The following is an 11,906-nucleotide window of genomic DNA, read 5'->3' as shown; positions in this document are numbered from 1 at the left end:
GGATCTTATTTCAAACACAGCAGAAATTAACCAGCATCTTAATAGAATTGTAGGTTCTCAGGGAACACAGATATGCAGGCATCCACTATGCACCATCCTCAACCTTTGTAGAAAGGTCAAATAGAACCTCATGTTTCCTTCTTGACTTATAGACCATGTCTCAGGTGACAACAGCTGCCTCTTTTCCATATGTTAAAACGGATGAGCATGTCATCCAATTATTTGTGAATTTAGTTTTGTGTTTGAAAAATTTGTAAAATGTTTGCAGCCAAATTTAAAAAACAATGCAAGTATAGTTAAGGCTTCGAAGTCAGCTCACACTTGGCATATTTCCATTTCTAAGTCATTATATAGGGAATAATAGATTGAGTTTGAGTATACTGTCTGATACAGAGTATTGTACTGCTCAATAAGCTGTTTGTAGCAACTAACTAAAGGATACTCGGAAGGATTTATAGATTTTGGTTAGCCAGAGTGAGTTTTGATTCTGGGAATTGAAGACTGAAGACCACTGAACGCTCACAACTAGTAAGGAGTGAATACGTTAGGAAGAATCAGAACTTAATGCAGTCACTTTGCTCAAGAAGCAGCAATATACTATGAACAACAATCTCAATGTGTTCTGTGAACTTCAAAGGTGACGTTCTGACGAAGCCCCATAGTGAGAGGGGCGAAACATGTCAACCGAACACTCCAGGCAGTTTGCCCGACACACACTGAATATAGGAAAGCAGGCTGGAGATCAATAAATCTGATGGACACCAGTACTAACGACTCGGGAAATGTACATGATCTGTATGGAAACAGGAGGCTGGGCAAGAATGCAAAATATTGTGGAAGAGTTCTGTGGAGAACTGTGGTTTGCATGCCTTGGGAACTGTGCAGGTGAGGCTGCCGTATACTGATGCCGCTTGTCCAGGAACAGATCTCTTCAGTATGACAAAACGCTCAAGACAAGGTATCCCATTACCTTCTATGGCCCCTGTTCACGCCTGAGCATTTTGTCACAAGAAGAAAAATGCCTGTTGCTGGAAAAAGTACAGGAGCTACTTTTTGGCAGATTACAGCACTTTTTGGTCCCATAATCTTCAATGGGAAGCTTTGTGTTACAAAACAAGCAAAAAAAACAACAAAAAACCTAGGTGTGAACGGAGCCCAAAGCATCTCTATGATAAAGGCCCAGCATGGCTGAAACATATAAGCAGGTGTTGATTCTATGAACTTTACAGTATTATTAATATTATACAGAATGCATATAACACCAGCAGTTTGCGCAGCGCTTTACAATATAAGGAGGACATTACAGTTACAATACCAGACAAGATGGTAAGGAGGGCCCTGCCCGTGAGACCTTACAATCTAAAAGGGAGGGGCAAGTGATACACGAGAAGGTAGCTGAGTGGGGATGAATTGTTTGAGAAAGTAATAGTTCAGTAGTTGGGTTGAGGCAGAATAGGCTTCCCTGAAGAGATGAGTCTTTAGGGCACTAGTGGTTGTGGGCCACTGGACACATTTTTTAGTTCCGTGGGGGCCGCTACTATATACAGTACCAGTTTTAGTGTATGCACATGTTACAAGCGGTAACTGTCACCGATTCAAATTAATGATCGGGTGACAGCCGCTGCATGTAAATGCCTGCACACCGCATGTAATTATATGTGAAAGTTAGGAATGCAGTTAGGAATCAATCACTATCCCTGGATACACAATAGTGTGTAGTGTGGTATGCAGGCGTGTGCATGCAGCGGCTGTCACCTGATCATTAACTTGAATGGGTGACAGTTGCTGCATGTAAACGCAAGATTAGGGATTCCTGCTGCAAGAAAACGCAAGCTTGTGACACAGGAATCCCTAATCGCACCTGGAATATAGGGGACCCCCCCATTCCAATCCCCCCGCACACATAATACACCCCCCTTCCAATTAGACATGTGCGATTCGTTTCGTTCCGAATCGAAATTCGGATATTTCCGAATTACAGGTATAATGAATGCAAACGAATCCGAATTTCCGATTCGGTTTTTTTGGTCGAACTTTCATTTTTTGGACGAAATTTCATTTGCAGCAAAGTGACATTTGAGAACAAAAAAAACTTTGTTTCCCTCTTAAATGTCACTTTGCTGCAACGAACGAACAAAAACAAAACTAAATTTTGTACGGATTTCCACTAACTAATTTCATCCGAATCCGAATTCCGAAACGAATTGACCTGTTAGTAAGGTCTAGTGCAGACCTTACTAATTATTATTATTATTATTATTATGATACAGGATTTATATAGCGCCAACAGTTTGTGCAGAGCTTTACAATATAAGGAAGACATTACAATCACAATACAATTCAAGACAAGATGGTAAGGAGGGCCCTGCACCTGAGGACTTACAATCCGAAGGGAGGCGCAAGTGATACATGAGGAGGTAGCTGTGTGGGGATGAATTTGTTTGAGAAAGTGATGGTTGAGTGGTTAGATTGAGGTGGGATAGGCTTCCCTGAAGAGATAAGTCTTAAGGGATCACCTAAAGGCAGTCAGAATGGGAGATAGTTGGACAGGTCATCCATCATTCGGCGGGAGCTCAGAACTGACAGAGCTCTGGCTGGAGCTGACAGGGGCAGCTCTACGGTCTGCAACCTACACAGATGCAGACCGTGCAGTTGCTCCCACAAGTCGGGCACACGGTTGCGGGCCACATAGTACCGGCTCGCGGGCCTGAGTTAGCCCGCGGGCCGGTACTTTGAGACCCCTGCTTTAGGGATTGCCTAAAGGTAGACAGAATAGGAGATAGATGGAAAGGCTGGGGTAAGGAGTTCCGAAGGATGGGAGAGACTCCAGAGAACTCCTGGAGGTGAGCATGGTAGGAGTTGAGGAGGGAGCTAGAAAGCAGAAGGTCTTGGAAGGAGTGGAGGCGATGGTTAGGGTGATACTTTGAAATGAGATTGGAGATATAACCGGGGGCAAAGTTGTGGGTGGCTTTGTAAGTGGTTGTTAATATTTTGAATTTTAATTTGTATGAAATAAAGATACATTTGGATTAATTCTTTTGTGTGGTGCTATCCTGCTGTAAACTGATATGCATCCTCGGAAGCTGGATTGTGGCTTTGCACCATGGTGGTCAAGTGAGTGGTGTAATGAAGGTCAGGGCGATATATCCCAGGATGTGGTCCTGCTGTCATGCTGATTAATAAAAATGAACTGATATGTGGCTCTTATAGTAGTGTTTGCTTGCACCCATATCAGCGGCTAGCTAATGTGTCCAGAAGGTATTGAGGTATGAGGTTGCCATGCCAGCATCAATTCAATGATCATACAGAGCCCTGAAACTTGTAAGTGGAGACATTCTTGATCTAAGCCTAGTACAGATGGAAGTAACTCTCCATGCTTGCATTAGGGATCTCCCAGTAGCGTACCTAGCATATATGACAAGGGGTTGGATATTTTTTTAACACCTCCTTCTTCTATGCATCAAAACAATTTTTGGTAATGTAGATATAATCTTGCCAGTAAAAAAAATATGCCAAGAAATAATCTTTTGCACACAGTATAAAAAAAGTGGGCAACAATTAGTCAACTGTTACCACATGTGGGCAATAAACACATGACCAAATGTGGGCAACAAAAGAGCAGTTGTGAATTTTTGCATCCAACAAGCCAGAACTCATTACAATATATGGGAAGCAACTAGGCAATCTTGACAATATGCATGCAACAAACAGACAATCCTTGCAATATAGGGGTAATTACAACAATGAAAATACCTTGAGCCTCGAGTGGGAAAATTCTTCCTGCTGACCACCAATGTAAAAGGTATTTCTTCCAATGGTGTTAGTAGAGAAATGTAGGGGCACATAAAAATCATTGATGTCAATGATGCTTCTTATCTAGAGCAGCAGTTGGCTCCATCCATTTCAACAACTCCATTGGCTCTGCCAAATGATCTTGGAGCAAAAACTATGCAGGCATCATCTGGCATCATACCAATCTGCAGAGCTGTACCTGCCCCCACAGAGCACTTTGCAGCTGGTGAGCAACCACCACCCGTGGGATCCTCATTGATGTGTAGAGGTTGTATGATAAAGACTTAATCTGGCTTGATATAGCAGCAGTAGCTTCCTTAGAGGCTGACTTATACCAGGGTTGGTTCTCAGCTCAAACATTGACAGATGTGTTTTACCAGTTGCATAATTGTATTGTAAGGCTAACCATATATGTTAAGATTTCTCCCCTTAGCACCATGAGTTGTACAAGAGCAATCAATACATTTCCCCATCCATGCTAAACAACGCGAATGGAGGAGTCTACCCTGCTGGCTATTGTATCCTGTTAGCCAATGCTCCTGTTGTTGTCGTCAGAACACCTGAACGGTGACTATATCTAACAGGATGCAGTCAGCTTTTGGCGAAGATTTTTTGTCAATGGTCCCTTTGATATTCCTTTTTAAAATCAGATATTTTTTTATTAGCATTTTTTGAAAATACAGAAAACCAAATACAAAGTGTAAAAATAGTCAAAACATCGAACATACAGAAATAAGTAAGAAAAGAGAGTTAATATGCTGAACCCATACACTAAATCTAATCACGGCTTATGAAAACAATATAAAATGAAGGACATGTAAAAAGCTTCAATAAGAAGACAGTTATAATCAAATGAAAAGGCCCATTTGATTTTTGGATTGAAAATCATTAGGGCTACCAACAGATTGAATTTGAGCTGATTCAGCAGGAATCATCTGAAATTCAAACTATGTATGGCTAGCACACATGCTGGCATGGATTGCTAGCACCCGTGCATGGTTGTCACCTGGACGGTACTGTGTTCAAATATGCTATAAGCGTAAAGTCCATGAACCCATCGCACTCAGAAACCGCCGTTTCCCAACAAATAAGGGTGGGTTCTGCAGTAGTCAGCAGCTGGCAAACGTAGTAGATATCAAGCAGAATATGAAGAGGACCCGACACTACAATAGTGAATCAAATACGTCTGTTTATTGACATATGAGCAGCATAGTGTGATACCATTAATGCAACATGCACAGGCATGAAGTGTATCACACTATGCAACACATACATCAATAAACAGATGCATTTGATTCACTATTGGAGTGCCGGTGTCTCTTCATATTCTACAAATATGCTATAAAGCCCAACTCAGGGCACAACACAAAATAAAACCCTTACAGAGGGCATCTGATTCCCCTCCCGCTTCACTGTACGAGTTAGGGTAAGGTAAATAATATCTCCTGTTCTTGTACCCCCTTTACCTACTAGGCATTAGGTTTTTTTCTATCTAGTGCCTGGAGTTGAGCTCTAAATATAGGAAAATGCTTAAATGTGCATGATTAATATTGCTGATTTATCAAAGTCAGATGTAAAACTAAGAAAAGCAATCATTATACATGTAACATGGATATAAAACTCCAGTGGGGAGCCCCAGAATACATTTATTTGATATATTAATAGAGGTGCAGATCTTGCGCTGGTCTCTTGTATTGTTTTACAGTGCATCAGTAGCATGGTGTAGGAGAGGGAAATTCTAAAAATGCACATCAATCACTGTGTTCGTTTATAAGAGTCAGCATCTGCCAAGCCTACGCATAGAGGTTGAAGTTGCACTGTGGCTGGGGAATACTGTTTTCGTGCTATTTTCATTTACAACCATTCACACATGTGTATTATTTTAGGAGGTTTTCTTCATATATGTATCCAAATTCAACTTTGATGCAAAATAAAATGATGGTTAAGCTAGCGCTTTCCCACATCGAGTTTTATTTGTGCTAGTACTTCGGAGTACTATTTACACACTGGTCTCTCATGTGTTTCTCATTAGATTTAACTAACAAAACAATAAATCAATCATCCTTGCTCGGCATAGTGAAATATTGGAGAGGTAGACAGGTAATAGAACATACTGGAATTCCCCACTATGACAGTCAGGAGAGTAGCGCTTGTCTACATGGACATGGAACTCCCAACACAGCACTGGAATTTGTACAAATATCTTTATTTAGACTTTAAACTGACTTGTGTGTATGTATTTAAGCATGTACACACACTTCAAGGCTAAATGTGGTCAACAGGGGTTTCTAATTGAACTCACTGCCAAAGGGTCTCTCTTCTATCTGAGAGGCACATATAAATGCACCCTTATGTCCTATAAGTCTATTATCTTGTTCATGTTTTACCCAGTGGCTTAAATCACCTATTGGCTCCTAAGCAATATGGAAGCTCGCATTGCTTTACTACTTAAAGTGTAATTCGCAGTGGTGGAGGAATAGGGGTGATTGGTCCATTGCTCCTTTGGAGCACATTGGGCCTCACATACTCTGATGTCATTTTAAAGTGTATCAAAACCCAAGGACACAAAATGAAATATATTGCAGCCTGTAAAAAATGTAGGCAGAAATCAAAACCCAATACTGGTAAGTTGCAATATACTACATTTTTGTTCTTCCGTTTAGATATATTTTAGGCAACCTGGTAGGTGCACCATCACATGTAGGGAACCGGCATGTGAGACATTTTTGGCAGTGGGAGGCTGTCAATGATGAGCCTAGAGGGCCACTGTGAAGGGATGAAATTCACACATCTTTAGACTACTCTGATAACATCAGGAGCTTTCATGGTTGAACACTCAACCAATGTGCCCACCCTGCATCCTGCAGCACATAGCAGGGTCTCTGATGGGCATTTAAAATTTAACACCATCTTTCTGCAGACAAAAACTCGCCTTTAGCACTGGGTCTTACAGCTCAATCCAGAAAGGCTCACCCATCCTCGTCCAGGAGTTCTAGTCTTCCTGACTCCTTCTCAGGACCTAGTTTCAAGTAGACATCTTTCCCTTGTCTGGTTTGGCTACACTTATGCAGCTTCTTCATACTACTCCTAGTAACCAGTCATCAATCCCTCTCAACCACTGTTCAATTCACTTCCCACTCCGCAGATTCTTTGCTAGTGTCACTTGCCTGCATGCTTGGGAACTGTACAGAATACTTCAAGCATAGGACAAAACATAATTTTGTTCCTCACTTACTTCTGAGGCAATAAAGTTACTCATCACTGGCTGATGCATTTAACGTTGTTAAATAGTCCTATTCGCTTTCAGACATAGGACACAGCAGTGGAAACATATTTCACTGATGATCTCTTCTATAAACTCACCCTGGTTCCTTCCTGACTTAGATGGACAACAGAGGACTCTTTTAGATTCCACAACCTATTAAATGGAACCCTTCAGCTTCTAAAGATATAAGATCCAAATGGGGAGCGCAACCCTTAACATATTGGAGATACCAAACTCGGCTCTTAAAGTGACATTAAACCCTCAGATTTTTTAACATAAACCAATACTGTAATGTGTGCCTTACTGTAATCCATGGTTGTTTCCCTTCTCTTTGCTGCTCTTCCTTTTAAATCCTTCTGTCTTCTCATGCTAGGGGAGAACTTCCCTTTGCAGCTGAGTGCCTCTTCCTGTAGTGGTGGCTCAGGTTGTGAACCTTCACACAGACACCATGTATCCATTTCAGAGACAAGGCAGTCTGCTGCAAAACAGAAGTTCTGCCCAGCATGAGAACAGATACAGATTTAAAAGGAAGAGCAGCAATGAGAAGGGAAACGACCATGGATTACAGTAAAGCGCACATTACAGTATTGTTTTATGTTAAAAAATCTGAGGGTTTAATGTCACTTTAAGCTTATACAACATGTAAGATAACTGAACTCATTGGAAAAACTGTCTTACCATAATAGCACACCACAAAAAGGAGCATCAACTCTGTAAAGACAACTGCAGTCTTTATCCTTTCCCTCTCTTCCAGGTTATATTAGCCGATTAACAAAAAGGTCATAGCACTAGCTCATGTATAATAAGTTGTAAAATTGAAGAATCCATTTTTAAACTGTTATCACATTAATACAAAGTGCCATTGTGTCTACACCAAATCTGACCATATGTTCCAAATACATGGTAGAGAAGGTGCAGCCAGGTAGGCTCTTATAGTTACATTTGGTGGTTTTGTCTAGTGATCCAGGTTTACTGGAAAAGCATATTTTATACAATTTAAGTTATCATGGGATTAACTCTCAATTGCTTATTTAACTGTATGCAGGAGTTCATCGGTAGCTATTGAAAGTCTCTTATCCCATTCCTCCTCAATGCCACAAAAAGCCTAATACCTGCCTAGTGGAGACAACCATCTGCACCAACAGAGAGGTAATGGCTGTTCAATGGGTGTATCAATACTGCACTATGTAAGAAAAAAAGCACATCATAAAAGATATGCATACCCCAAATTCAGTCAGTCATGTGCATGCTAGTTGGCTGTCAAATCTACAACCAAGCATTTCATTGTGATTGCCCAGTGATGGCAAATTGCACATTTCTTTTGCTTACTTAGATGGCAGGGCACCTTTTTTACCTGGATTCTCAAATGCTTCAACCTCCCCACTTAACTCTCCACACCCCCATGTCCCTTTTTAAAATGGATCAAGATTACTTGTACTGTGATTACTATGTTATTCTTGAATATGCAGACGCTCATATGACAGTGCTCAGTTAAGCAGGGAAGGTCTGGAGCATGTGGGAAGTGATGTCACCAGCTGGCAAGCCTCTGCACAGCCCTGTCCTGCTTGACAAAGAGTGGCTCCTGGCAGGAAATGTTATCACAAGAGGCTGCACATTCAACAGTTTCTGTTCCCTCAACATGGAGCTTGGAGAATTTTATGCATGTCTCAGGGAGGAAGCTGACCAGGCTAGGACAGATTTGTTTCTGTGCTGGCCATGGTAAGGATGAGTTTCTTATACAGTACTCATATAAGGGGACTGGCAGGATCACTGGGTATTTACTGAGCCTTCTTCTCCTTATTTCAATGAAGCAACATACCGTGTTTCCCCGAAAATAAGACACTGTCTTATATTTTTTTGGGCTCAAAAAAACACACTAGGTCTTATTTTCTGGGTAGGTGTTATTTTTTGTTAATGTACAACAATCCACACTTATTCATGTACAAAAATAGGGTGATCTGGGCAATCAGGGGTAAGAGCAATTTGGTAACCAATCGCTCTCCAGACTGAGCGAAGCGCACTTTCACTATCGATTCCTCACAGGCAGAGTGCATTTGGTATCACTCCGCCTGTGACAGGAGCCGGCGCTATAGAGGAGGGTTCGGCTTATGCGGCCCTGCTCCCTCCGGTACCGCCTTGCTTCCCCTAGCGCTGGCTTCGTTGGCACCGCTAATTCTCTCCTGCGGCTCTTCAAGTTCCCCCTTAGGCCACCACCGGCCCTGGGAATGGTCACAACTAGGTCTTATTTTTGGGGTAGGTCTTATATTTTAACAATTCCCAAAAATAGTACTAGGTCTTATTTTTGGGGTAGGTCTTATTTTCGGGGAAACAGGGTATGTTAATTGTGAGTGAAAAAAAGGAATGCAGTCCCTAATTTGTATATTTAAGGTTAACTTTAAATTAGAAAACAAAACAGTCTCACTAGTTCACTAGAGACTCTCACATGTTTTCCTGATCTCTGGTGGTCCCTTGTCATTCAGGACAGGATAACTCTGAAACATCCTCATATGGTAAGCTTTAATGGTTTCTTAGCATCCATATAGAGAATCCGATTTTCTAACAGCTTCTGCAGAAAGACCTTCAGACCACAGCAACAAGCAACTTTTCAGATTATTTCCAAAACTTTCCACCAATCAGAAACGAACCTCTGTCACCACACTATGGTGCAAAAGTAACATTATAGACTTCATAGCACCAACTTACATGCATTTCCCCAATCCCCCAGCTGCATATAAAATATATAATAATTCTGGGTTTTTTTTTGTATTAATGTTTAAAACAGCCCCCCCCCCACGCACACACCCTTCGTACCCATGCTAAACTGCCACCATTAGTGTATAAATCCCATTTATTGATAGTTACTTGCCAAATTTGTCTCCATATACCCCCATGCTAATATGCCTCTTCTGCTTCCAACAGGAGCCGCCATCTTGCCCTGGACACATCATTGGTGAGCAGCTTCTTTTTCCGCATTTCCGCTGCCAGCTCACAGATGATGTCAGCACCAGATCTCACACATATATAGTACAAGGTCTGGTGCTGTTATTGTTTATACATTGCCATAGCTATGGAAACGTAAGTGGCATTACACATGCTCACGCTGTCATAGCCATGGCAACATATAAACAGTACCATAGTGCATGCATAGGGGCAAACATTTTCCCCCCAAGATCTTATGAGGTTTTGGAAAATCTCAAGAGATCTCGCATTTTAGGGGTGAGATCTCCCTGTAAGGCACTGGTGATGTAGCTTTCCCAGGAGGCAGCTGTGAGACCTGGCTAGAGACCAACATTTCCTAAGAAGAAAGTTAAATGTGTGTGACAGCAAAAATCTTTATTTCAACAAATGATTGTAAGGCGATTTGATATCAACATGCAGAGCTGTGTACAGATGTGATTTTTAGTGAAAGGGGGAAAGGTCTGCTTTAAGCACTGCTTTTGTTAGTTTTACATCTGACTTTGATAAAACAATGGTTTTATCTTTCTGAAGTGCTTTCAACTTGATTTTTATAAGAACGGGCACATGCTTTGTTGCCCTTTTGTAGTATATGCATATAAATACATTCTATTACCAAAATATTTTATATTGATCCAACTGGAAAATGATCTTGTAACCCCTATTAATATGATGGAGATTCAAGCTGCTTTGTAACACAACAGGGTGGGTACTGAGCATTTCCTTTTCACCTTCTCCCTCACTGTGTTACAACACTTTAGAAAGAACAGCCTTTCCACTTCCAAGAGGTGACATGGAATCACATACTCTGTCTTGTCAAGCTGAATAAACTTGACAAGACAGAATGCTGTACCTGGTGAAATCACTAGGACACCAGTTTGACAGCTATATGTTATAACAGTGCTATTATTAGAATATATTTACACTAGTTATTTTATACTTAGATCAAATGAGACTTCTTTAAACTGCAAATAAAGATAGTTATCGCAAACCCTCATTGAAATTTTTTTAATAATGAATATGTATGCTATTTAACCATTAGATTAAAGTGTATGTAAAGGCAAAACCTCAAATTGAAAAGCAAGTTTCAAAGAGTCAAATATTCATTCAGGCATGCAAAAAGAGTTACTGTGATTCTTTTTTTGAGAGGTAGGAAAGTACACTTATCCCTTAATCAGGCCGACATTACCAATCCCTCCTCCCATTGTCATGTTATTGCTATTCCTGATTTTTTTAATATTTTTATTTTACTCTGTTCTTTTTTGTTAACACTTAAAAAGGGACCAAAACCAAACCTTTTTTTTTGGATTTAGTCTTCTGTTAGGTCAATGGAGTACATTTACTAATGTACTGCTGTGACCCAAAGACGTCATCTAGTGGGCTACTGTCCACTATTTGTTGACAATGCAGAGCTGCACTGCAACACCTCGGAAAATCCAGACAATATTGTCAGGATCCACCCCGCTGCCTGATTGACAGCTGGCTCTGCCTCTCTAAAATCAGAGCTAGCTGTGCCCGCCTCCTCACCTGTCTGTTCCTTTAATGACCACTGCAGGAAAGGATAGGGGAAGGGGGGAATCCCTGCAGGAAGCGAAGACTGAAGTCACCACTCTCTGGAGTAAAAAGACTGTGAGCTGTGTGATCAGCGGTTTGTGATGGTTCAGTTTTCCATCTATAGAGCCGGCGTGTCACAAGTTGACTCTATGTAGTGGGAAAAGTACATTTTAACCCCTTCGTGACTGACGACGTACAGTGTACGTCGCCAGCATCGGGGCTGTTTAAACAGACTCCCGGTGACTTTTGCCGCCGGGACTCTGTTTAAACTTGTAGAGCCGACTGTCGGCTTTACAACAGAAGCGATCCTGGCGACTTACCTGTCGCCAGATCGCTTCTG

Source organism: Nanorana parkeri, unplaced genomic scaffold (genome assembly GCF_000935625.1).
Source record: "Nanorana parkeri isolate BGI_ZX_2015 unplaced genomic scaffold, ASM93562v1 scaffold39, whole genome shotgun sequence".
NCBI classification, from domain to species: Eukaryota; Metazoa; Chordata; class Amphibia; order Anura; family Dicroglossidae; genus Nanorana; species Nanorana parkeri.
Note: the sequence above shows the minus strand (reverse complement) of the source record.